The sequence below is a fragment of the Brienomyrus brachyistius genome, chromosome 16, assembly GCF_023856365.1.
Source record: "Brienomyrus brachyistius isolate T26 chromosome 16, BBRACH_0.4, whole genome shotgun sequence".
In the NCBI taxonomy this organism is placed as follows: domain Eukaryota; kingdom Metazoa; phylum Chordata; class Actinopteri; order Osteoglossiformes; family Mormyridae; genus Brienomyrus; species Brienomyrus brachyistius.
In genome coordinates, this window is record NC_064548.1 from 9,670,669 (window position 1) to 9,698,107 (window position 27,439).

General features: G+C 42.3%; 1 protein-coding gene and 3 long non-coding RNA genes across 8 annotated transcripts in view; 3 read left to right on the top strand and 1 right to left on the bottom strand.

The window, feature by feature from the left end:
- Window positions 1-27,439, bottom strand: part of LOC125709628 (galectin-3-like) — a 62,505-nt gene that overhangs the window by 31,922 nt on the left and 3,144 nt on the right. For 2 of the 3 annotated variants that reach the window (XR_007382773.1, XR_007382774.1), the window contains exons 3-4: window positions 26,313-26,671; window positions 25,723-26,221 (exon numbers count right to left, since the gene is read on the bottom strand). The exons of the other annotated variant lie outside the window; for it this stretch is intronic. The gene's annotated coding sequence lies outside the window, so the exon portion shown is untranslated. Of the gene's footprint in view, window positions 1-25,722; window positions 26,222-26,312; window positions 26,672-27,439 lie in introns of those variants that run through there. 3 annotated transcript variants of the gene reach the window in all.
- LOC125709629 (uncharacterized) lies at window positions 4,474-15,701 on the top strand. Of its 3 annotated transcripts, XR_007382777.1 has the most exons (5): window positions 13,347-13,361; window positions 14,052-14,149; window positions 14,670-14,708; window positions 14,845-14,893; window positions 15,001-15,701. It is a non-coding gene; the product is annotated as an uncharacterized LOC125709629 (long non-coding RNA). The 3 variants fall into 3 exon arrangements; XR_007382776.1 differs by lacking the exons at window positions 13,347-13,361; window positions 14,052-14,149 and adding an exon at window positions 4,474-4,513; XR_007382775.1 differs by lacking the exon at window positions 13,347-13,361 and having other exon boundaries at window positions 14,043-14,149.
- Window positions 4,510-5,703, top strand: LOC125709630 (uncharacterized). Its single transcript, XR_007382778.1, has 3 exons — window positions 4,510-4,648; window positions 4,765-4,813; window positions 4,922-5,703. It is a non-coding gene; the product is annotated as an uncharacterized LOC125709630 (long non-coding RNA).
- LOC125709632 (uncharacterized) lies at window positions 17,155-17,868 on the top strand. The gene is made up of 3 exons (XR_007382781.1): window positions 17,155-17,277; window positions 17,621-17,688; window positions 17,791-17,868. It is a non-coding gene; the product is annotated as an uncharacterized LOC125709632 (long non-coding RNA).

Sequence of the window (27,439 nt, forward strand, 5' to 3'; positions counted from 1 at the left end):
GTCTCCTCAAGAAGCCTAGCTTCTGAGCAGCTTCATGAAACAAGATAGGGCAGTCTGAGACATCCTTTACAGTAGGAGTGCATATGTGTCTTGAGGCATAGCACAACTCGACTTATCTTTAGTAGTACATTCTTACTCACTGTAGGCCTCTACATAAAGTGAACTGGGACAGGTCAATTCTGGTACTGTGGAGTTGTCACTTCTTGCCTTGCCTTCACCAGGGATGTTAACCTCATGCAAGATGTCAGGATGCTTTCTCCCTCACCTCTTGCTCTTAGCCCTCAAGGTACACAGAATATCTGGATCAATGCAGCTGCTTCTCCACTATTATCCAGGTCTCCTTCTGTTGACTAGACAGAAGATGGAAGGTACAGCACTGACTGATATAATGCTGTAATGCTGAACAGTATTACAGAAGGAACAGAACTTCTTAGGTCTTTCCCAGGGGCCTGAGAAACTGTCATGTGGCTGAGCCTCGTGCTTGTAGTCTCTCTGCTAACTCCCCTGCAGGACAGTGGCAGTTTTAGAGGAAGGTTGCAGCTGACTGTACCTTTCCCTACAGAAGGTCTGGTCATCTTTACAATGTCCAGCAGCCTCAACTGATGGGCCATAACCTTGTATCCTTACTTCATACTCAAGCGACTTGGACAAGCGATGGAGGGTTAGTATGAGAGTGACAATAGCTCTCAGATCATGTAACAATTATGGCCATAATCTGGTGATATGAGTGTTAAACTCACTGGGTTAGCGGGTAATGCGGGTAAGCGCACGGGCAGGCAAGGAGCAGGCAGGCAGGTGGAATACGGGGAAAATGAGGATTTATTAAAGGTACGGGCAGGGAAGGATGGAACACTAGCACTGACATTAACTAACATCAATGACGGACAAAACCTAAGGCAAGACATGGACTGAAATAGACAAGACTGGGCGAAAATAATCAGACACAGCTGGGCTAGATCGGTGAAGCACACGTGGATAATCAGGGGGCGTGGCACACACGAGGATCGGACGAGCCGGGCATGACAATGAGACCCACGACTCAACTGTTAAACCCTCACAACAAAGCTGATCTAACATTTTAACAAGTGCATGTACCATCAGTGCAAACCTCCTAAAGCCTCTGATTTCTTTAGTTCTAATATTCGGCCCTTCCATCAGCTTGTGCCATAGGGCAAGTTGGTGTGTTGTCCATACAGTTCAGTGAGGGCTCTTATTGTAACAGTGTATGGATATTTGCCATTACTGTAAGAGTTGTAGCCTGAGGCTGTTCCAGCACACTTCAGTATTTCACGAAGGTACATGATCATCTGCCTCTTCATTAATCAGAGGTAGACTGATGCTATCCTATTCAGCTCAGGAATTGAGGATGTTCTATTAGCTAAACAGGCAGACAGGTCCTTCCATGAGTAGTGGCATGTCCTAGGTGCTTTCTTTGCTGCTAGCCTACTCCATAGTCCATCAGATGATGTGAACTGCAAGTTGAATGGCTAGATCAGGAATTACCTCTGTCCTGGCTAGTGTTGAGCTTGTAAATATCCGGCTCAAAGGACCATGTAAAAGGAGAGATTATGGGTAATGGAGATGCTGATTTATTGCCAGAGACGATCTCAGCACAGCACTGGTTAGAGCACACAGGTGGATGTATTAAGCAGACGTTTATTGCTCCATTGCAGCAACACAAATTAAATGAAAATTCCAAAACAGAGAATTTGCATACCTTGTACTGCACCACTCAAAGACCCACAAGAAATAACGGAAAAATTGGCAAGGCTGAAGTCAATCCCAACTTGACCCGATGTCCTGAGATGTGGCCTCGCAATCCCTATAGACATATACTAATCTCTCCCAGGTGTCTTGGGTCTGCCCTGGGGTCTTGTCCTGGTTGGACATGGCCAAAACACCTCCTGAAGGAGGTGTCAAGGAGGAATCCTTTTTATGAGGTGGAGTACTGGCTGTACATTGAAATGCTCTTGAATGTCTGAACTCCACATCCTCTCTCTAAGGCTCAGCCCGGGCACCCTGTATAGGAAACTCATTTCTGCCACTTGTATTACTGCTATCATTCCTTCGGTCACTACCCAAAGCTCGTGACCATAGGTGAGGGTAGGAACATTGATTAACCGGTAAAACTATAGTTTTGCCTTACAGCTCAGCTCTCTCTTCATCATGACAGAACAGTACAGCTTCCGCATTACTGCTGACACTGCAGCGATCCACCTGTTGATCTCCTGCTCTCTCCAGCCCTGACTCATGATCAAGACCCCGAGATACTTAAACTCTTCTACTTGAGGCAGTAACTCATCCCCCATCAGAGAAGGGCAATCTATTCTTTCATCCCCCATCATCCCCCACCTGGTTGAAAACCAGATGCTCCTCATCCCAGCCACTTTGCACTCAGGTACAAATTACCCCAGTGCATGCTGCAGGTCATAGCACAATGATGCCAACAGGACCACATCATCTCTAAAAAGCAAAGATGTGATCCTGTGGTCACCGAACTGGACCCCCTCTGCCCCTTGGCAATGCCTAGAAATTCTGTCCACAAAAATTATGATCAGGATTATTGACAAAGGATAGCCCTGGTGGTCTCCAGTACTCACTGGGAACAAGTCTGACTTATTGCTGCCGATGAGAACCAAACTCTCGTTCCATTTATACAGGGACCTGATGGCCCGCAACAACGGACCTCGTACCCCAAACTCCTAAAGAACCCCCACAGGACTCCCTGAGGGACATGATCATATGCCTTTTCCTAATCCACATAACACATGTTGACTGGTTGGACTGACTCCCATGAGGTTTAACCAATAGACAGACCCTCCTCTCCTGTACCCTGGCATAGACATTTCCAGGGAGGCTGAGGAGTGGATTTTCCCTGAAGTTAGAACACATCCCCTGGAACCTTACTCCTGAAGAGTTTTGGCAACTTCAGTGACCTCAGCTCCTATGATGGGTAAGTCCTCTTCTAAGTCTTACAGCTCTACTTCCTCCAGGTAAGGCATATCAGAGGGATTCAGGAGATCCTCAAAATATGTCTCCCACCACCTGATTATATCCCCGTTTGAAGTCAACAGTTCTCAATTTCTATCATAAACAGCATGGCTAAAGCCCTGCTTCCCCTCCTGAGTCATCTCATAGTTTGCCAGAATCTTTTCAAGACTGACCAAAAGTTCATTTTCCATGGCCTCACCAAACTCCTCCCACACTTGAGTTTTTGTTTCAACAATTGCGAAAGCTGCATTCTGCTTGACCTGCCTGTACCTATCAGCTGCTGTCATAACTGGAGACACCTTCAACTGATTCTTGAAAGAGCAGGCCTGGAAAATGAGCCATCAGAGAGCAATGCCCAAGCGTCATCTGTAGTCACAAAAGAACCAGTCTTCCCTTGTTCCACCTCAGACATTCCAGAGTGTCCTCAGCGGAAATGCTTGTTCTAAAAAAACACAAATAGCACTGATGTTTATTTGGACTGCACAGTATCAATGTCTACAGAATTAACAGCTAATTAATGGTTTGTTAAAAAACTCTTGTGGATAGCCCCGGCACAGAGTGAGGAGGCAGGGACAGGACTCCAAGTGTTGGGCTAATATAGGGTTTAATCAAAGGCAGGACACAATCAGAAGACAACTACACCACAAATAACATCAATGATCCGACTGGGGAAACATATTATAACACACACACACTTAAATACACAGGACTAATTAAAAACAATGAGAAACAGCTGGTAACAAGGGGATTCCACATGAGGTAGTGAGGGGGCGTGGCACACTGAATGCTAAATGTAAGATACTCAACATTGTATTGTACTTTCTACAGAGAATCAATAAAGTTCCCAGAAACCTTTAAACTTATCTCTCTAAGCTGCTCCATTTCATGACACTCCAGTAACTTCCTGCCATCCAAAAAGATGAGGTTAGGTGAACTGGTGTCTCCAAGCTCATTATGACCCTGTATTGGGATATGAACTCGGCCCAATCCCAATTCATCTTAGTCACCCAAAATGATAGGATCCATCCCTTCATCTTCCTTAACCGCTTATCCAGTACAGGGTCATAGTGAATTATAATGTATTTCTGCTGTATTGTGTCTTTCTTTTTCGTAGAGAAGTTGTTGAGGTTGCCAGGAGGAGATCTATACTGTACCAGAGGCACATGTGCAAATTTTAGTGAAGTTAGTGAAGTTGCTTTTGTTTAGAGAAACATCACCCTGTGTGACATGACAGGTTTCAAAATCACTGTCCGGTAAAAGCATCTGCTAATCAGACAAATAGCAACAAGAAGAAGAACAGAAAACCCATAAAATAATAATCATACCGATAACCTTACCAATAACAAGTGAATAAAATAATGCCTGTAGTCATGGAAACACGGAATGTTCCGTGGCAACACCTTCTTTCACGCAGGAGTCATGTGGGCGCGGTCAGGAGTGGCACCGCGCTCATAAACACCAGAGAGGCTCCGTCCCGGAGGAATCTGCGAGGAGCGCTGTGGACACACTCTGCTAGCAGGCTGTAAGTGCACCGTCTCTGATTACTCACTGTGTATCTACACAGAGCTCAGTGTGCTGCTGACTTTAAAGGAGAAACTGTCTTTTTAGCAATCATTAGTAGAAAGAAACATCCAAAGGATTAAAAGGGAGGAAACAGGTAAGAAGGAAAAAACTGCTAACATCTGTCACTCACTGCTGCCATCCTATTGTGTGCTGTCAGAGAAGCCCGTCATGTTTGTAAGGTAATGACTGCTCTCTCTCTCCCCTTTTCAGCTTTCACATCTGAACATGCACGGTCACCACCACCATCACCACCATCATGGTAATTCTTAATTGCTGTCTTGTCATTGTAGTGGTTTTACTTTTTTGTAAGTGAACTTTAGAGATTATCAGACCTGTTTCGCCTCACCTTTGTTTTGGAATCCTGTAGGCTACAATATGGGTTTCCAATCAGGAGGCTATATGGCACCTGGAGCCTATGTCTCTCCTGGAGCCTACGTCTCACCCGGGACCTACGTCTCACCTGGGCCCTACGTCTCACCTGGAATAGGAGGGGTTTTCCCAGGGGGTGTCGTACTACCAGCTTACCCTCCTACCCCATACCAAGCAGTCGGTCTTCCAGCCGTTGGCCTTCCAGCTGTTGGTCTTCCTCGTCTTGGTCTGGGCAACCTTCTGGGCCTCGGTTTTCATCATCATCACCATCATGGTCATCATCACTAACACCGAACCAGTGAACCTCTTACTCAGTGATTTATGGGGCTGCTACCATATTATGATCATGAGATTGCAGTTATTCCTCTGCTGGCCTCAGGAGGTTGGGCTCTTCCTTTGAGTCTGGTTCCTCCCAAGATTTCTTCCTACTGGGGAGCTTTCTCTTGCCACTGTCACCTCTGGCTTGCTCTCTGGGGACTTTTGGGGAATGTAAGGTGCTTTGAGACAATGAAATAATGTGAAATAAGCTATATACAAATTTAATTTAATGGGTATCAGGAGTTCAGTTGTGAAGATAAAAATGAAAATGTGTTATCATAACTTTATCTGCTTAATGTGTCCTCCTAAAACAAAAGGAGAAGCTTTATATAACTTAATCTATTGTTAAATGTTTTATTGTTTAACAAAATAAAGAGAATTTGAAAAAAGCATGGAACTGAATTCACAGATCTTTTATTCAATTATTGGAAGTATGAAATAAAATATTACCTCTGAGACACACCATGGACCCCAGTGTTTGGAGGCTGCTAAAATTATAATAATCACACATCCATCCATTTTCCAAACCGCTTATCCTACTGGGTCGCGGGGGGTCTGGAGCCTAAGCAATGGGCACGAGTTTTTGGTCTGTGGGGGGAAGCCGGAGTACCCGGAGGAAACCCCACGACGACATGGGGAGAACATGGAAACTCCGCACACATGTGACCCAGGTGGAGGCTCGAACCCGGGTCCCAGAAGTGTAAGGCAACAGTGCTAACCACTGCACCAGCAAGCTGCCCTGATACGATTTCACACACCCTGACATACTGAGAGCGGCCGGCAGCGCAGTCCTTTGGTGCTGTTCAGATGAAAGTTCAGTTCAAAATAAACAAATCACCAGATATGGTACTAAGTCATACAGTATATATACACCCGTCACAAGCAGTGGTGTAATGTTAAAAAAGGTGGATATACTGTACATGTCCATGCAGACACCCTTACGCGCCATTCAAACAAGGTGGATATACTGTACATCTCCATGCAGACACCCTTACGCGCCATTCAAACAAGGTGGATATACTGTACATGTCCATGCAGACACCCTCTATAACACTGACAATCAGGCCATTTGAGTTTTTATCATCCAGTTTTACCCATGCAACTTCTGTACGTTTATTTTTATCAGTGAGCTCCTTTACCGGCAAGTTTTCTTTTACATATACTGCAACAGCACCTGCCTTCCTGCCTATCCGGTCTCTCCGGAACAATGCGTAACCATCCATATTATATTCTTCTCCATCATTCTCACTCATCCATGTTTCTGTTATTCCTATAATGTCGTAAGTGTGTTATGAAATTAAAGCCTCGAAATCATGAATTTTGTTTATAATACTCCTAGCGTTTAAATACAGACCGCAAAGGTAGGCCTTTTACAGTGCCCACTTTTAATATTAATTTGGGCTTTCTGTCTCCCCCCACCTATATTTTTAACCTCCCCCCCTCCAATCCCTAGTTTTAACATTCTTCAACTACTCTACACATATGTCTCCTCAATACACTGGTTCCCCTCTGGTTTAGATGCAACCCGTCTGGCTTGAACAGGTCCCACCTGTTCCAGAAGGTCTTCCAGTGCCCCATAAACCTAAACCCCTCTTTCCTACACCACCCTTTCAGCCACACGTTTAATCTCCTTATCTCAGCTAACTTAGCCTGGCTTGCATGTGGCACGGGAAGTATCCCAGAGAATATCACCATGCTTCTAAGTTTATCCGCGACTTCTATACAGTAAATTCATCCTGCAGAACAGCCCTCCTGCCCTTGCCTACGTCATTGGTGGCAACATGCACCACGACCACTGGCACTGAATGCTGTCATTTCAGGATGTTCAGATCTTAAACATCAGCAGATGTTGGGTATGGTAAATTATTTAATTCAAGTTTCTCTCTTTCATTGATACATCTGATCACAGAGCTGTTGAAAAGCGATGCTCAGTGGATGTGGGTACTGTAGGTTCCTAGGAAGAAGCTTTCCATGAAATAAAAGTGATGTTGGTCACCGCACCTGTGCTAGCTCACCATAAATGCCAACAAACCGATGGTGATGAGCGCAGACACAAGCAGTTACGATTTGAGGTCCACTTTCCTGCAAGACCAGGAAGACAAACTATGTCCTCTTGCCTTCTGCTCGTGCACCTTGACAGAGTCGGAGCACAGGTATTCTCAGATTGAACGCTTGCATCGCAAAGGTCTGGGCATGTGAACCTATACAATAAAGGGAAAGCTTCTATCTCGAAGATGCCAATAGGGTTCTTGTCCTATTAGTCAACTCATATGATCTGGACAAAGCTCCTCCAATGCGTGAATTTTTACTGATGCACTGGAAAAATGGCTCATAATTGCAGACTTTGTCTATAAACGTACTAAAAGATGAAGATGCCTCTGTTACGGCACAGAAGGTGAGCAGCTACAATGATCCACCATGGAAACTCTACTTCCTTACAGTAACCCCCCTAATGTATAAAGCCAAAAACAAACAACTTTTCATGCCTGTTTTTCTGCTCTTCACTGAGATTCAGTTACTTGCAAAATTCATCAATGTGAAAATGATAATTTTCTACATTCAGACAATCCAAACCAGGGATCTCCAACGTCTTCGCAGACCATCTTTTCCAAGCAACGTCATATATGAAAGTGTCATCCTCCACCTTTTCTTATAAACAAGCTGTGAATAGCGGGAATTTCAATTGTTTATCTGTTCTTCCGAATATCTCCACAGCATGGAACCCTCGGACAGATCTTGTCCAGCAGATGGCACTCTAAGACAAGCTGCATGTATGATGCTCTGTGACGCGTGTCACGTGTGCGTCCAGATGCGCTTTGATGCACCCTGACATTCTGAGAGCGGCCAGCAGCACAGTCCTTTGCTGCTGCTGCTCAGATGAAAGTTCAGTTCTAAATAAACAAATCACCAGATATGTGACTAAGTCACATGTATACACCCGTCACAAGCAGTGGTGTAATGTTAAAAAAACCTGGATATACTGTACATGTCCATGCAGACACCCTTATGCACCATTCAGACAAGGTAGATAAATTACCCAATATCTTTACAAGACTGCAGTACCACTGCTACCAAATCATCATCATCATCATCATCATCAACTGAAAAAGTCATAGCATGACCCTACGCCATCGCACAGTCGCGCTCCCACTGCCTGTTTTCACACAGTTGTACTTGCTCTGTGCCACTGCCCCCCATTTCCCTCATTACAATGAAAGCGACATTTAGTCTATCAGTGAATTCCTTTATGAGATCACTCTAGGGACCAGGAGGCCTATAAACATTTACCGCAGTGACATTTGTAGGAGTGTTGTTAATCTCTATGTCAATTATACTAAAGACCATAAGTTCAAATGTGACAGCAAACACTGCCACCTTAAGACTTCAGTCTGGGTCTGTGCCTTTATACTTGTCGGTCCCTGAAATAGACAGACTCCCACTTTCTTGGACTCTAGGTGACGACTCTATGCACCTATGACGTAGCAAACAGCCGGTCTGCGTGCAGCCTGGGCTTAAATCAACATTTTGACCTAAGACTATTTGTTATGTTTTCAGAAAGGAGCAAGGCACCCACCCATATAGGGTGAAGGACGTCTCTCTTCAAAACCACAAACTCGCCCCCAAAAATGTAACTGGGCACCAATCAGACAGCCAGTGGTTGAATGATGATAATGTCTTGTATGCTGATATTTTAATATTTTGTGATATTTTACATATAGGTGAATATTGGGTATTTTGGATATGGATAAAATAACATGCTGTTTTATGGATAGATTGAGCTGTTTTAAGGATACATGTACATTTTGTCATGTAAACTAGTATGTTGTATGTTCCACCACAAACCATTCTTGCTGTCTTTACTGCGCTGTTCAATTCCCAGAATCCCATGTTCCAGACGATGCAGAAGCGGCCTCACCCCCACTTCCAGGCCCACAAACGGCCTCCACAGAATCTCCAGAGCCTGTCCCAGGCCCAGAGAAACCTGCTTTACTTGAGCCTCCAGGGCTCAGCCCCTCTGGGCCACCTAGTCTGAGTCTCCAGCGTCCTGCCCCAAAGGAGCCTTTCACTGGAGCCAGTGAAGACAATGGAATAAGAGACAATGTGCCAAAATGGAACCCAACTTGCATTGCACAACCAGAAGCTAAATGAGACCTTTCACCTCAATGGTATGTATTATATAACCATGTAACATTTGTCTGATGAAAAATATCAGACTTTTTTTTCTCATATCCTCTAATGGCATGATATAACCACGTTTCCACAACTGATGTTTACATAGGCAGATGAAGCTAAATACTTTGAGGCAGTGATTGCTAAATTGAATGCATGATAAATGGATAAATTAATAATGGGATAAATGGGCTCATTAAAAAACAGACTCTTGAAAAGCAAACAGAATGATAAGTGGACGGAGTGAAACAAAACCCCAGGAACTTCAGAAAGTTTAACAAAGGCACGGCAGAAAAGAGGACATTTGATAAAGGAAAATTTAATGAGTGCATGTAATCATGAGCATGAAGCTGGAGTCTATCCTGCTTCAGGAAAAAGATGCAGAAAATGCAAGAAAACACTGTAATAGTGTGCAAAACTAAATATAGGAAGGGATGTACTAATGCATATATACTGTAGATGAGGATGGTGCATTTTTCTTACTAACCATGGCTGGTGAATCTGATGCTGATAAAAAGTGGCAAGTGGAGCTCCCGGTGAATGGTGCATTAGTATGCTTGAGAACAGATACCAGCACAGTCATTTCACAGAACACAATCTTCAGCCGTCCTCAGTGCCCAGCTCTGCACTACAGCTGATGTGAGAAGCCTGGGTGATAAACTACAGTGAATGGGAAAATGTGTAGCTATTACTAAGTGGAAGGGACAGAGATATACTTCTGAGATTTTTGGTGTAAACAGCCCATCGACTCCATGGCATTGTAGCTATAACATGGGTCATGCACTGAGAATGGATGAGCTGAAATATGACAGTGACAATGTCTTTTTTTTAACACTTGATGCCTCCAGCATATTTTGGTAGATTCAGGTTGATCTCAGTAGCCAAAAGCTGCCTATCATCACAACACCAGTGGAAGGGTTCTGCTTCTAGAGTAGGGGTCTCAAACGCCAGTCCTGGAGGGCTGGAGCCCTGTGTAGCCTAGTTCTTTCCCTGTTCCACCACAAATGATTCAACTGAAGAGTAATGTGCTGTGTGGTAATTAGCACAAGGAGTTGAATCAGGTGTGATAAATGAGGGTAAACCAAAAACTGTGCAGGGCTCCGGCCCCCCAGGACTAAAGTTTGAGATCCCTGCTCTAGAGGCTTCCCTTTGGTATCACGTCCACTCCTGAAATTTTTCAGAGAGAGATGAGCACACTTTTGTGTGAACATAAAGGCACGGTGACGGTGATGGATGATGTCCTGGTTTTTGGGAAGACTTTGAAGTAACGTGATCAAAATCTCAAAGCTGAAATGCAAAGAATCAAAAAATCAGGGCTGATAATCTACAAGGAGAAGAGGCACTTTGCACAGTCTGCGATCCAGTATTCCGGCCATATCATCAGAGCTGATGGAATAAAGCCAGACAGCAGCAAGGTCAAAGCAATAACAGTGTTGCTTAATCCACAGAACATTACTGAACATTGCTTAATGCTGTCTACAGTAAATTATTCAGCAAAGTTTCTCTCTTTCATTGATACATCCAGTCACACAGCTCCTGAAGAGCAGTGCTCAATGGAGGTGAGGAGCGCAGACAAAAGCAGCTATGGTTTGGGGGCCACCCTTCTGTAAGACCAGCGAGACAGACCATGTCCTCTTGCATTCTGCATTACAGAGCCGCTCCAATATCTGGTACAGGCCAGAGCCCAGCTCGGCTTACATTGGAACGTCAGATCAAGACCAAACTTCCAAGATTTATAATATTTTGCCCTCTCTCATCAATCCTTAGTTGGTGAGAGAAAAGAGAAAATGACGATAAAACAAAGCAGGCTTACTGTTTCTTCTGCAAGAGAAGACATTCAGCAAGATTTACCAGATCTACACCATGGATAGAACTTGAACGTTAAGCTGGATGGTGAAATAGAATGGAGAATGCTTGCACCTGACCCCAGGTCTTACGTGGTCAAGAAAGAATATGGCAAAATCACACGTCGTAACCGGAGACACCTTCAACTGATTCCTAAAATAGCAGGCCTGGAAAGTGAGCCATCAGACAGCAATGCCCAGACGTCATCTGCAGTCACAAAGGAACCAGACTTGCCAGTTTCTACAGCACCTCAGACATTCCAGAGTGTCCTCCCCCAGTGAAATGCCTGTTCTAAAAAACACAAATAGCACTGATGTTTATTTGGACTGCACAGTGTCAGTGTCTTCTGAATTAACTGCTAATTGATGGTTTGCGGCATTGTGGACGTTGTAGATTTTATACTAGATTTCTTAGGTTAACCAAACAGAAGCACATTACAGTAATATATTCTACTTATATCAGTTTTTCACATTCAGCATATGACAACATACCCTGGACTTTTGGCGATGTTACAAAAATCATAGTATGTTGAATCCATTCTTAGGTTTATAATTTGTTGTTTAGCCTTCAGATACATTGGTTCTAAGTACACCAGTATAGCCTTCCTGTGTACTTCATTGTCACTAACAAGCATCTCTTTTTTAACTATTTCAGTTGCAGAAAGTGTTTTGATATACATTAGTTTTTGTCATTTGTGCATTCAAGCAGGTATTGGATAGACTCATGAGTATCAAGAGTTAGAAACAGATTGTTGTGTGTCATCATCATAATATAGGACCAAAAACTGAGCCTTGCAATAGCTTGATTGATCCCTGTAATAGCTGGACGGTTTTTGACATACTGTAGGTACCAAGTGCAGCACAATATTCACGCCCACTTAGATAGGATCTGAATCAGTCGAAGGCCATACCAGAGAAGTCGACACAGGTATGCAACCGGTTCAGCAGAATCTCCTGGTCTACCGTATCAAAGGCAGCACTGAGATCTAGAAGAACAAGAATGGGGAGGTTACCTGAGTCTGTTTAACCTTTAAAGGTTTTATTTTATACTTTCAATCATCTTCTTTTTTAATACCTTACTTATTTCTTTTTATCTTTGCAATTGCTTGTACTTTTAGCTCGGAGTTTTATTATGTCAATAGATGTATTCATTCGTTTCTTGGGGGGGGGGGGGGGGGGGGGGTGGAGTGTGTTCTGTTTTGTTTTTTCTTAAAAAGTCTCTAATAAAAATTTGATCACAAAAAAAAGATGTATTCATTTGTTTCAAGTTGTGTACCGAACCATAAATAATGATGAATACATGTACTGTTATAGCGCCAATATTTGACAAAATGAAGAAAATATGTAATAATTTAGCATTATTTAGCTTATCATTATCTGGGCAAGTATTTTGTTCATGTTAATCAGTATCTTGATAAAGTACCATATAATGTTTGTTTGATCAAACGGATCGGACCTTTTTCCTCATATCCTCTAATGGCATAATACACCCTTGGGGTTCCAGAATGCTTCTCCACATGGAATTTGTTTTTCCCCTCTGGACATGGTAAAGAACAAGTAACACTACTCATACAACGGAATGCCGTTTGGCCGAGTCGTAATAATAGCAATGAGGAAATGGTCCTATCCTGTATGAGGGTTCAAGAACAGATGTATGTGTGTTTCGATGTGATTTGGGGATCTACAAATAAACGGTACAGTATTGTGTTAATTTGTAGTATTGAAATACGGGTAGCATGTACAGCTTTGCTTTAATACTTTGCTAACTAACTTTGAGTATCAATAACTGTTTCTTTGTAGCTAATGTTAGTGGCTAGTTTTACAGTCTCACTTCTTAATGTCTCATTAAATGTAATGTTTGACTTGGATGTTGCCAGTGTTTTCACAGCGGGGTGACATAATGTGCATTGCACACCCCCCCCCCCCCCCACCACCACCACTTAAAATCAAAATAACTGTGACGGGCATAGCTCTCGTCAAATGTAGTGTGGTAAGATGATAATCATAAAAAAGATCAGAGTGGTGGAGAAGGGTATGTCTGCAGCCAGCAGCCGTCCGCAAGTAGGAGGGACTTACGTTGCAAATAGGAGGGACTGATTACAAGAGGTACGTCAACACATCTCGTGACAGGTGCTGTTTGCACAAAAAAAGGCGTTACCTCAGCTTTGCATTTGCATCGGAAATCCATTCTTCGTTTTCAGAATTATGATGATATAATCTAGAAGTAATAATGATTTATTACAAAAGTTATTGTAATGTAATTATGTTCATTTTTCTCAGTAACTGTAACGGAATACAGTGACATAGTTTTGTATTGATATTGCGTAACAGTTACCAATATTTCATTCTGCTCTATATAGCCCACAGTGTATGACCGTATGCCCTGTGCTTCCGGGGACAGGATTCAGGCTAATGGTGACCCTGTATTGGATGACATGTTATAGAAGATACACTGATGAATCTGCAGTAATATGCAGCAATAAGTAGTATAAAGCCCAATACCAATTCATCTTAGTCACCCAAAATTATAAGTCCATCCCATCGTCTTCCTTAACCGCTTGTGGGCAGCATGTAGCTCAGTGGGCTAAGCCTCTGTGCCTGTGGTTGCCAGTTCAAGCGCAGCCTCGGCACGTCTGCGGGTCCTTCAGCAAGGCCCTTACCCTCGAACAACCTGAGCGCTTCTATGGATGACTGCCTTTCGCAGTCAGCTTCCTCTCTCACCTACAGAGAGCAGGTTGGGGGAGGCGTGAAGAGAATTTCCCCAAAATGTTCCATGACAACACTACCTTTCACCAGGGTGAATGTGGGTGTGGCCAGGAGTGTCACCGCACTCATAAATACCAGAGACTTTCCGACCCCGAAGAATCTGCGAGGACACACTCTGCTAGCAGGCTGTAAGTGCACCGTCTCTGCCGACTCTGTGTATCTACCCAGAGCTCAGTTTGCTGTTGACTTTAAAGGAAAAACTGGCTTTTTAAACAATTATTTCTAATGTGGGCTGATTTGCATCACTGTGCACCTGGCTTGGCTGTTATGTTTCACTCAGTGTACGCTGAGTACAGTCTAGTGTTTAAAGATTGCTTTTCTGTGGTCACATTGACTGAAACTACTTTCTAGCCTTTGGCAAATTTGTTTCACAAAAATAAATTTGGAATTCATGTTCATTGTATTGCTTTCAATTCCGAGTCAGGTGACACGCACAATGGTTTTAAAAGCAGTGAACAGGCCAAACTTGTTTGATCAGTTTGGTGTTCTGTGTGAACCACAAGGGGGCAGCACTCATAAGGTACACTTTGGGGTGGGACGTGTTTGAGTTGGGCTGACAGTGTTCAAACAGGAACTCCAGCTATTCCCTTTACATACACAGGACTGTATGCTGATAACTGAAAACTGCTTTTTTTTAATAAACATTAGGAGAAAGAGACATACAAGGGATTAAAAGGGAGGAAACAGGTAAGAAGGGAAAGGGAGTGGCTAGGGTTAGCAGTGGCTACTATCTGTCACTCACTGCTGCCATCCTATTGTGTGCTGTCAGAGAAGCCTGTCATGTTTGCAAGGTAATGACTGCTCTCTCTCTCCCCCTTTTCAGCTTTCACAACTGAACATGTCCCATCACCACCACCACCACAACCATCATGGTAATTCTTAATTGCTGCCAGTGATTGCAGTGTTTTCACTTTCTTGGAAGTGAACTTTAGAGATCGTCAGGCTTGTTTGACCTCGTTTTTGTTTTGAAATCCTGCAGGCTACAATATGGGTTACCAGCCAGGAGGCTACGTGGCACCCGGAGCCTATGTCGCTCCTGGAGCCTACGTCTCACCTGGGGCCTACGTCTCACCTGGAATAGGAGTGGTTCCACCAGGGGGTGTCGTACTACCAACTTACCCTCCTGCCCCATACCAACCAGGCGGTTTTGCAACTGTTGGCCCTACATGGAATTATGAACCCCATCACGGTCATCATCACCATCACGGTCATCATCACCATCACTGATCCAGTGAACCTCTTGCTTATACTGATTTATGGGGCTGCTACCATATTATGATAACGACATTGCAGTTATTAACAGCTAAACATCATTATTTGTTATTTTGGACTTTCTCTGCTAGCCTCAGGAGGTTGGGCTCTCCCTTGGAGTCTGGTTCCTCCCAAGATTTCTTCCTACTAGGGAGCTTTTTCTTTGCCACTATCGTCTCTGACTTGCTATCTTGGGCCCTTTGGGGAATGTAAAGCACTTTGAGACATACAGTAGTGTCACAATGCTCTGTATAAAATTAAATTGAATTTAATTAAATGTAACATCAGGGGTTAAGTTGTGAAGATGAAAATGTGTTTATCTGCTTCATGTGTCCTCGTCAAACAAAAGGAGAAGCTTTATACAACTTAATCTATTGTTAAATGTTTTATTGTTTGACAAAATAAAGAGAATTTGAAAAAAGCATGAAACTGAATTCACAGATCTTTTATTCAATTATTGAAAGTATGAAATAAAAAATTATCTCTGAGACACACCATGGACCCCAGTGTTTAGAGACAGCTGAATCTATGATGATCAAATAGGGTAATTTAAATTTTTGAGAAGCACTACTTCTAATATTCATATGTATTCATGTTCAAAATAACTTGCACGGTGCAGGGTCATGGTTGGCCTGCAGCCTGTCCCAGGAAGCACAGGCCTCACACTCACATGCTACAGGGAATATAAAGACACCAGCTCACCAAACTTCATGAGGGGAGAAACCCGCAGAACACTGGGAGAACATGCAGACTGCAAAGAAAGAGGCAATCCATACCCAACCACAGGTGATTATAGGGACTCTGGGGGCCCAAGGCAAAAAACTCCACGGAGCCCTCCAACTCACCCTCCCCCGATATGGTAAAATTAGTGTGATGTCTAAATTAATTATATCGACAAAGAGAATTTAATAAACACAAGTCTGTTCTTTTCACTATTGTAAAAACTATACACAAATAAAGCAGATTTATCGTTACAATGCAGCATGTAATTGCCGCCATGGGGGGCTGTCCAAAATTGGAACTCCAGACAATTGTCTGGTCTGCCTGCCTTGTCACTTTGCCTCTGTTACGGCGCTGAAGGTGAGAGGCAACAATGATCCACCATGGAACCTCTACTTCCATACAGTAGTCAAAAGTCAAAGTCAAAGTAAACTTTATTGTCATCTCTGCTATATACTGTACAGGTACATAGAGAGACGAGATGACGTGGCTCCAGTTTTTTTCAGTGCAGACGAGAGAAAGAGACATGTAACAAATAGGCACGTGGTAAACAAAGTAAATAAATATAAGGTATACAAAAAATATATACTATATTGGAGATAGAGGTAGAGGAGGTTATAATAGTTATATATGGAAAATGTGCAAATAAGTGCCAGAAGTGCAAAAATGCTTGTAGCAGAGTGTCAGTAACCGCCTAATGTATAATACAATGACTTTTCATGCCTGTTTTGCTGCTCTGCACTGGAGACTCAGCTACTCACGAAATGCATCAATGTGAAAATAATAATTTATTGGTCCAACAGCTGGAATTGCTTGCCATATTAGATTACATATGATATCCATTATGTATGTCCTGTTCACTCATTTCATTTATAGGTTATATTTTCTATGTGATTATTCCATGATGGTAAACTTTAAATGAGGAGAGTATTGAAACATTATAACGTTTACATTACTTGAACAGCTTGTCTCTTTTCAAGTGGCAAAACTTGCATTTTATGAAAACATTAAGTGAATGCTTCCTGCACATGTTTACCACCCTTTTTGAAAGATGAGAGAAACGTTTTGCTGCGCTACTATTTATTTATTTTCGAATTTGCTTTATAACTCCCGCTACAAGCATACACCGTGTATTTGCTCTCTGATAGCCGAATGATGGCGTGTTTGAGATTTTTGCGCAACTTTCAAACGAGCCATTTGCTCTCTGCCGCTGGACTGGTGGTTGCGGCCGCCGGGACAGTGTACCTCGCTCGCCGATTCTGGAGAACGGCGGAGCTGGAGGAAGGTACGCGAACAGCATTCGTCTTAGTATGTGGGAAATAATTGGGAGGATAAGAAAATGCGTACGGACGGAAGTTTAAAATAATCTTCATGTGTTCTGGTTAAATATGTGTGTATATATGTACATTTTTGATCTCATTGAGAAAACGTACTAACATTCGAGGACCATTATTTGTCCAATTCAGTTGAATTTAATTTTATTTAGGTCCCAAAAACTTAGACCCAAATCATTTAGTAACAGCATCATGAACTGACATGACATCTAATGTCATTAAACGATACTAAAAGCTAAGTTGTTAGAAAAGCCAGGAGACAGCAGAGTCCTGACATTAAATATTCTGTTTCAGACCAACAGCATCTGCTGGCATTAGAGGACTCTGATGCCAGTGCAGACCTGGATCTCACCCTGGATGAGGTACATTTACACTCCGATTTATTAGCTACTAATGCTTTTCCATGCTTACAGCAAAAATACATCAAAATATTACTTTTAACTGGTTTTTGTCTTTGTCTGAAGATTGTTAATGAAGACAACGGACAGGTCATGACCTGGGATTTCAGCCCGTTGTTCTGTGGACCCTTTGCTGCAGTGAGAGTAAGATCTGCCAGACAGTCACCTCTCCTCTTCTATCTTTTTCTTGATATGTATTAGTATGTTTAGTTAGTGAATAAAGTAAAATTAAAAAGTAACCGAGTGTAGTTTATCAGTTATTTAGCCTGATAGGTGAGGAGAACAAAAAAGGTACATATAATGTGTAAATGTGTCACACAAGGTACATCCCCTATAAATCCTTAAAACTTTGACAGACTTAACATAACTGTCTGGCCAGTGTAATGAAGTAAGCTGTGGGCATGAAGGTGCATTCGGCAAGTAGGAAAGATCAAATAAACGCAGAAGTATCATCATTCTGCTAGTGTACAGCTGCATGTGACACGTATGACCTGGCCTGACCTGGGTACAGCATCATCTGAGGCATAATCCAGTATCCTTTCATAGCCAGAGTCTTGCTAACATTCAGGGTCACATGCTGGCTTATAATACATGCACTATGAAGTCACTCTCACACCCTGTAAATGAAGGTCTAGGAACAGACTTTGGATGCTCTGTGTCTTGCAGGTTTAAGATCATCACATGACATTTTATTATCCTGGGGAGATATTTAATTTTTTCCTACTTAGTGGGCTACTGGTCAGATTACAGTAGCAACCCAAATACCATTTTGAAGAAGAGGAAATCAGCAAGACTGCTGCATGAAGGGGGAAGGTTATTCGTAAACATACATGCCCTCACGCAGAGGCAGCCTTCATGCACATGCAAAGTGATGTGAGCATTTCCATCTTTCTCGGACCCATGGATTCCACAGAGAGTGTATTGAAATATCCACCTCTATTTTTACACGAGCGTCCAGCAGCCGTTTAAGCAGCACTAGCTATCGCTCTCCTGTTACATTGTAATTACGAATGGCCTTTAAAGAGAGATATTTCTGTGTCATTCAGCCCCTGCCATGTTCCACTGCTGCAGCTGGCTGGACGCAGTGCCATTACTATCACCCTGGGCATCCCGTTTGCCATTTTTACTGCTGGACTGGCTGCGTTTTATCAAATGGGTCTCAATAGTTCCCATTACTGAAGTCATTCAACTAGAGAAATGCTGTGAAAGATACTGTGTAATGAAACATGATGTGTGCATCCTGGCTCCAAGGAGGCCCCCACTCCTCATGATTACGATACATAATCAGCAGTGGTGATCAAAATTAGAGAGCAAGAGACGTTTTTGTAAAGTCACAGCTTATCCAAATCCCAAATGATTCTAACATGAATAGACGAGATGTACTGTATTTTAATCATATTTCAACAGTGAAAACTGCCACATCACAAAGTACAGTATATGGTTTAAATAAGAAATTTGAGAAAGACGTGAGATCAAAATCAGAGAATGATTTGTTATACTTGACGGTTCTTGTATCTAGTCTGAAATATCTTGAAATATCAGGCATCCCCAGTCTATCTGACAACTTCGGTAGACATTTTGCAAGATGGTGGACCTCTCTAAGGTGCCTGAGACCATGTGACATCAGGTTGTGCAGATGAAGGCTGATGGGATGGACCCTCTTGGCCGCCGGAAGAGAAGTTAATCCTTCCAAGAGCTTCATTTCTCAAATACTGAAGCTGTACAATAAAACATTCTAATACCCTTAAAAGGCTGGTTGCCCACATATGACGAGAGCACAAGTGAACAAGACGATGGGCAGACCTTCTTTTATAATATTGTTGTAAATAAAAACAAAATTCTGCAATCGGTTGGCACCCCATCCTGGGTTATTTCCTGCCTTGGGCCTGTAGCTTCCTAGATACACTTTGGACCCACGCGAACCAGCATAGGACAAGCGGATTTAAAAAATGGACAAACAAAAATCAAATTACAGCCATCTATCTGCAATAACCATTTACCCATTATGGGGTCTTGGTGAACCTGGAGCCCAAGCCTAGGAAGTACAGGGCGGCTCCCAAGGACCATCATCGTCATCGGGAACCCTGCAACCTTCCACCAGAGCCGCCAGAAGGACCTGGAGAGCTTTCTGGAGAGAGTCACCATCATCCAAGAGATTCTCTTCAGCCTCCTGAGGTTGATCATGGAGGACATAACCTGTATGCAGCAGGCAGAACAGGCCCAAAAAACTTCTCCTACATGTCCTGTGTGTGTGTGTGTGTGCGTGTGTTTGGTTTAATGAGATTTTGCATTTGAAAGGAGTATGCGACGTCTTTAATACATTTTGAATTTTTATATTGTTTGAGGTTAGACTTTTTTATCAGTAGTGTATTTGGATAGTCTTATTTGGTGGAATATTTGATTTGATTGTTTAGATTTTTCCTGATACTTCTTAGTATGTTTAGTTAGTGAATAAAGTAAAATTAAAAAGAAACAGGGTGCAGTTTATCAGTAATTTAGCCTTTTCACACTTTTATGTGAGGAGAGCTAAAGAACAGAAAAGATACATACCCTGTGCAAATGTGTCATACAAGGTACATCCCCTATAAATCCCTGAATTCTGGACAGAGCCTGGCCATTTTGTTTGGAAAATTAATATCATCTGTACAAATGATCTTGACAGATACTTCCTGTCTCCTCTGTTCCCTGGTCTTTGATGTTTGGTTTTTGTTCTTGGCTTTGCTTGTTTTGTTTGTTTAATGCTTTTGATGAAACTTGAGAACTCTAAGTACTGCTGCTATTGCACAAAAGTATATCGGTTATCAATGAAGTTTCCTATGAAGAAATATGGATATGCAAGCAAAAAGGTATTCGTTACTATATTCAATGTAATTGATGTACAAAAAAAATTATATGTCTTTTTTCCTTCGCTTCCACGTAACTTCCAAGTTAGCATATGGAACACGACGAATGATGCCACCTAGGGATGTGGATCTTAGACTGACTTCCTTGCCTGGGATACCTTGTTTGAAACTGCTCCAGAATAGACATGAAAGGTACTGTGATGTCCAGGAACCTTGGCCAGTTGCAGCCACTGCCTCTACTTTATAAATGACAAAATCCTCACTGACAGCATCACTTTCTACCCGCAGGAGCAAAGAGGGTATTTCCTGCCTTACTATTGCTCTGAAAGACATTCTGAAGTGAAGTACATGGGGTAAGAGAGGCACAGCTGGGGTGTAGTGACTGTCGCCTCATCGATTACATCTCAAGTGATCATCTCAGTCGTTGTTCTGCGATCACATCCCTGCTTGCTAGAGCTGTAATTGAACAGTGATTACATTTCCAGGTGGCCTGATTTTAGTTTGTCCTTTTTGAAAATGAAAAAGAGCCGATGGAGCAGAGCAAAGATGACCATTGCATTTCAGTTTCATGTCGCACAACTTCATCATTAAATTGTGTGTAATATAAACCCGTCAATTTGCTTTTCTGCATGGTAGTTAAATAAGATGCAAAGCAATGGAATGATGGCTTTGCTTCGTGGCACGTTCTCTTCACGCCAGTCACTGATAAGCAAAGCCTCTTGTGCAATGCATTTCCACATGGCACAGTTTCTGTGTTCTGTGCACTGTAAAACAATACATCGTGCTGATTGTTTTTCCCCACATGCCAAAGTCACGTTTACATTTAAAGGTGGCACGAAATCCTCTCCATATAGCACTGGTGCTTGTGGTAAACCAATCAGCAAGACATCACTGTAAGCACCTCCACAGTAGTGCCTCCGAGATACAACAATCGGATTGAGTTCCTGCAGTGGAAACACGACAGAAGTTCCTGATTCTGTAAAAAAAATTCCTATGGTGGGAAAGTGCCTTATCTTGCTTACACACACAGACACACCCACACACACAGGTTTGTCATTCTATCTCTGTGGGGACTCTCCATTAATTTCTATGGGGGAAGCTCTAATCCAAATATGATGACCTTAACACCTACACAGCCCTAACCATACCCATAAGTAATCAAACAAAATACAGGACTTTTGGCATTTTTAGTTTATTTATTGCATTCACAGATCGTTGTGTGTATGTATGTACAACCTACTAGAAAAAAATTTGAAATGAAAAATTAGATATGCGGGTATCAAAGCTGGGAGCCAAAGCTTGCTTCATTTATGCAATGTCACATGACCAATGACATCCAACTCATCCTGAGGTGTCAGAGGATTAGAATCCTGTCAGCTTTACTAAACTTTTCAAAATTTGTTTTTTTGCCGGCTGAAGAGATTGCTATGTGGTCTGTATTACATACACCTCATTCCATCAATTATGGAAAGTAGCTCTGAAAATGACAAGAGCTGATCCTCCAGCCAACACAAGGTTTGACGTCAAAAACCGGACTAGCAACTGTAAAATAAAAAGGTACTTAAATTCCTGGACTAACAAGGAGCGGCAACATGAGGTGTGGCCCTTTAGGGCCACGTGAAGGAGAGACCATGAGGGTCAGGCAAACGTGGCGGGCAGGACGTGACACTGAGCCTGTGTGGAAGGGAGAAATGACTGGTGAAAATTCACATTGAATTTTACATGAGTCATAGCCGCTGGTCAGGTTATTCTTCTTTTTTCTGAGCGTACATCTAAAACGGTTTATTCGAGTTTGCGCATGTTCGGCACCGTACTGTAAAACAAAGCGGGAAATTTGCGCATTATAGTAATTCATTTAAGAAAGAGTTAGTGTGTCTTCTTGCATGTGCACAAGCCCCCACCGGTCCCCCTGTCAGCCATTGGCACTGGGTATAATTATTAGTGGTTCTGAATCCAAGATCGAAACCGCAATACAAGATCCTGAACGTTACTAATATTACAAAGCTCAATTTTAATTTCACAGTGAATGCATAACACATGCACATAAATGACAGAATAGTTTCTCTATAAGTTAGGGCAACCTGTATATTTTGCAAATGCTACACATTACTTAGGCTGTAATGGTACATTACATTCTTTTATGTGTATTTTTGTATTTTCAGATTACAAATTACTTGTATTTTAATTTTCTCACACCAGTATTATGTATTTAATTTCGCAACATCTGACGAGTAAGTATTTGTAATTTGTAACAAAATACTTTTTGATGTAGGCCTATTTGTGCCCATCTCTGCCTGTAAGAGGCGATCTCTGCCGTAATGATACTTACACACCCATTGGTTTTCCATAGGCCTATTATTTTACTGCCAAATATTAATTAATGTTTGAATGTTCGTATGTACATTTCACGTCCAATAACTAGTGGTGAATGGAATCCAGTGCACTTATTAAAAAAGAGATGTAGAAATACATTATCTATAAATCAATTAATGTACGTGCATTGTGCATTGTGCATTGTCTCCCACAGTCCATTGCTTAAACCACAAGTCACTGAACTTGTCTGTCTCATTCAGTGTTATAGTTATTAGTCGATATACAAAGTCTACTTACAATATAAAAAAGACTGGTCAGTAATATTAAGATGGGATGACAAGTTTCCAAAAGTAAATATAGTAGACAAAAAGCTTAACTGAAGTTTTATCAATGAATTAATTCCATGTTAATATTAAAAAGTAGTTTCATACTGAACAGTGAACGAAACAAGAAAAAATACAGCAACCTATTGCTGCCACCATGTTAAATTAAATTTACACTTTCTCATTGTAACTTGATACTTATCTCGTTATTATGAGATACGTATTTCGTTATAACGAGAAAAACGTTCCATGGTAGCTCAGTGGTATATACATGCATTTGCTATTATAGTAAACTGCAGGCTTGAATGACCATAGAACTTAACTTTATTGTCAGTGTCCAGGTACATAGTCAGTGAAACGCAGTTAACATCTAATCAGGTTCAGATTGAAAAGAAATTTTTAAAATCATAATAAATTATACATATGAATGTAAGTATAAAGTAATGTTCTGTGCAAAATATATGAAGTAGTCCGTGGTGGAGTTCAGTTTAATGGAGGAACCATTTTCTTCTACCAAACTGCATACACCGATCGAATCACTGCACAGAAGATATCGCCGGGGTGCTCGTGTTTTCTGCACACTGATATGATTGAGCAGCTGGGGCAAACAAATGAGCAGACAGACAAACAAGACCTGTTCAATAGAAGTACCAAGTTGTGTGTAGAGGGGGAGGTGTGGAGTATCAACGCTGAAAGGTATTTAGAGTACAATGAAAGCTGGATGTACGTTGTGTGGCTACTTGCCGAATTTAGAAGAATATTCTCTAGTGAAAATGGGAGACATAATGTGCCACGTCACATAGACTGGAGCAAATAAACTTACTACCGTAAAACTCGTAGTGTTTGCGCACAGACACACTATGTACCTCACACCTCTGGGATCAGGCTTGAAGTCTCTGCCATGGCTACATGTGTGGGAAGTTTGCATGTTCTCCCCGTCTCATTGTGTGGTTTCCTATGGGTACTCTGGTTAACCCCCTACAGTCCAAAAGCATGCCGTGGTTAATTGGAGTTTCCAAATTGCTCATATCGGTGCTTGTGTGGATTGTGCGTGACTAATTACTATTACATTTATCATGGTTACAGATGGTGAAAGTACTTTAGGGATTGACCATGACTTGCTTGACCAAGTCCGTGACTTAAGAATCATGACTTGAGACTTGACTCGAAACCTGATGGATAGGACCCATTTATAGTTATTTGTTTATTTAGTACTGAACTTTCATCTGAATGGCACTGATGTACTGTGTCCTACGTTTATGGGTGTTTATCAATAGCTGTGCCCCATTTCAGGGGCTGCCAGCTTCTAAGGTCCTGCTCACACTTGGTATTAACATGCGTCTCTGCGCGCATCTCGACTGACCATTTGTAATCGGATCACTTTCCCGCAGCTTATTTAAATAAGCATGTAAATCACTTCCGTTTGCAGAATCTGCTGAACATTAAAAGAAGGGGAAGAAGAAATCAAAAGCCATTGCTGAATTCCAGGGTAAACAAACTGCCTAAGATGTTTGTAATGAACGCCATAATACTCAAAATGAAATAAATAAATATATCTACAAATAAATAAATGAATAATTATTTCAACAAATAATGTGTTCTTTCATTTTTAAAGAATTCTATAAAGACTATTATATTTCTTAATAACGTTTATTTTCTATGTATAATCCTTAAATTGTATTTCATAATAATGTTTAATTTCTGGCGCCTGGGCTGATTGAAACAAGCCATCGGATTGGTGTTACTTTGGTGTCCCACAGCAGGGTTTGCTAAAACCTTGCAATATGTTCTGCAGAATTAAGTCCTTGACTTTCCTTAAATATAATCAGAACCTGTTTTAGCAAAGTAGAGCTTCCATGGTGAATCATTGTAGCCTTTTACCTTCAGTGTCGGAGGCGAAGTGACAAGGCAGGCAGGCCAGACATTTTTCCTGGGGTGCCGAGCTGGGAGGGGGTCCCCAAGGGCAGTGATTACATGTTACATTGCAATGACAAAACTGCTTTATTTGTGTATAGTTTTTACAATAGTGACATGAACGGATTTGTGTTTATTAAATTCTCTTTGCTGATATAATAAAATTAGTGTGATGTCTAAATTAACCATATAGGCGGAGGGTGAGTTGGAGGGCCCTGTGGAGTTTTTTGCCTTGGGCCCCCAGAGTCCCTATAATCACCTGTGGTTGGGTATCGATTGCCTCTTTCTTTGCAGTCTGCATGTTCTCCCTGTGTTCTGCGGGTTTCTCCCCCCATGAAGTTTGGTGAGCTGGTGTCTTTATATTCCCTGTAGCATGTGAGTGTGAGGCCTGTGCTTCCTGGGACAGGCTGCAGGCCAACCATGACCCTGCACTGTGTAAGATGTTTTGGAACTTTAATACATACGAATATTAGAAGTAGTGCTTCTCAAAAATTTAAATTATCCTATTTGATCATCATAGTTTCAGCTGTCTCTAAACACTGGGGTCCATGGTGTGTCTCAGAGGTAATACTTTTAATAGTTGAATGAAAGGTCTGTGGATTCCGTTTTACATTTCTTTCTAATTCTCTTTATTCTGTCAAAATAAACAAACAAATTAAAAACTGATTAAGCAGTATACAGAATCTACTTTTGTTTTAGGAAGATACATTAAACTAATAAAGTTGGGATAACACATTTTCATTTTTATCTTCACAGCTGAACCCCTGATGTCCATTAAATGATGTTTAGCTGTTAATAACTGCAATGCCCTGATCATAATATAATAGCAGCCCCATAAATCACTGTAAGTAAGAGGTTCAGTGCATCAGCCTGACACCAGTTTGACAACCAGTGCAGTAACACAGCTGCCTGTAAATGACAAATGACAGAGCAGTAAAATTCACTTCTATGTTCAGTAAGAGGCTTTGTAATAAATCAAAGAGGAAGTGTTAGAAGTATTAAAAGCAGAAGAGTTTCTCTGGATGGTCCCTGAGTTAAGCAGCCTCATCTGTCCTCTTGAGTTCCTCTTACGGTCTAGTCTGAGTCACTGCAGCAGCCGCAATGCTACAGAAAAACACATCACATGACAAATCACACACTGCCAGGGCTACTGCCAGTGCATGTTAATTCCTGTACCTTCGAATTCCTGATTTACCTGATGCTGACAATGATGGTGACGGTGACCAAAAAGGTGCCCACGACCACGACCGCGACCGCGACCATGGCAATGATGGTGCCTCCGTTCACATTGAACAGTCAGACCAGAAGCTGGAAAACCACCTGGTTGGTATGGGGGAGGAGGGTAAGCTGGTGGTGGGACTGTCCCTGGTGGTGGCATAGTGCCTGGTGGTAGGATGGTCCCCGGTGGTAGGACGGTCCCTGGGGGATACCCCCCTGGTCCAGGTGGAGGGTAGGGCCTTGGTGGACCATTGGGCCCAGACTGAGGCCAGGATCCAGGCGGGGGGCCGTATCCGGGTGCCGGATAGCTGCCTGGTGGCAGACCAGAATTGTAGCCTGCAGGACACCAACACAAGGTCAGGGGGGAAAAGGCGAAACAGGCCTGATCATTTCTAAACTTCACTTCCAAGAAAGTGAAAACATTAAAGTTGAACCTACTGCATTGCAGCTTTACCTATCAAGGGTTTGGTAAAAGCTGCTGACGGCACATGAAAGCCACCAAATGTCACACAAAAGCAACTCATACAGGCATAAAATATATATGCAGTGCCGGTTTGGAGGATGCCAAGTATGTTTACTTTACAGTAACCTTGATACAGAACACTGTACTGTATGAACAGACACTGTACTCTATATTTGTATGAGTATAAAAGGTTATTTTTACTGTGTTTTGTCGTAGTATTATTCTTCTCTACGGAAGCCGAGAACAGCGGTGCTTGAAATTTTCTTTTATGGCGATATATCGAGATAGCAAGCCTTGTTTTCACAAGATAAAGAGAGAATTTTCTGTGAATAATTACAAGGATAAACATATTAGGTGCTTTCGCACCGAAGTTCCACACACCCTGGTCCCGGTTTACAAGGCCCTGTGCTGTCTCGCGGGGGCACTTCTGGAACTCCTGGACACTTTCGTGTGTTAGTTTCACACACCCTGGTCCCGGTTTACAAGGCCCTGTGCTGTCTCGCGGGGGCACTTCTGGAACTCCTGGACACTTTCGTGTGTTAGTTTCACACACCCTGGTCCCGGTTTACAAGGCCCTGTGCTGTCTCGCGGGGGCACTTCTGGAACTCCTGGACACTTTCGTGTGTTAGTTTCACACACCC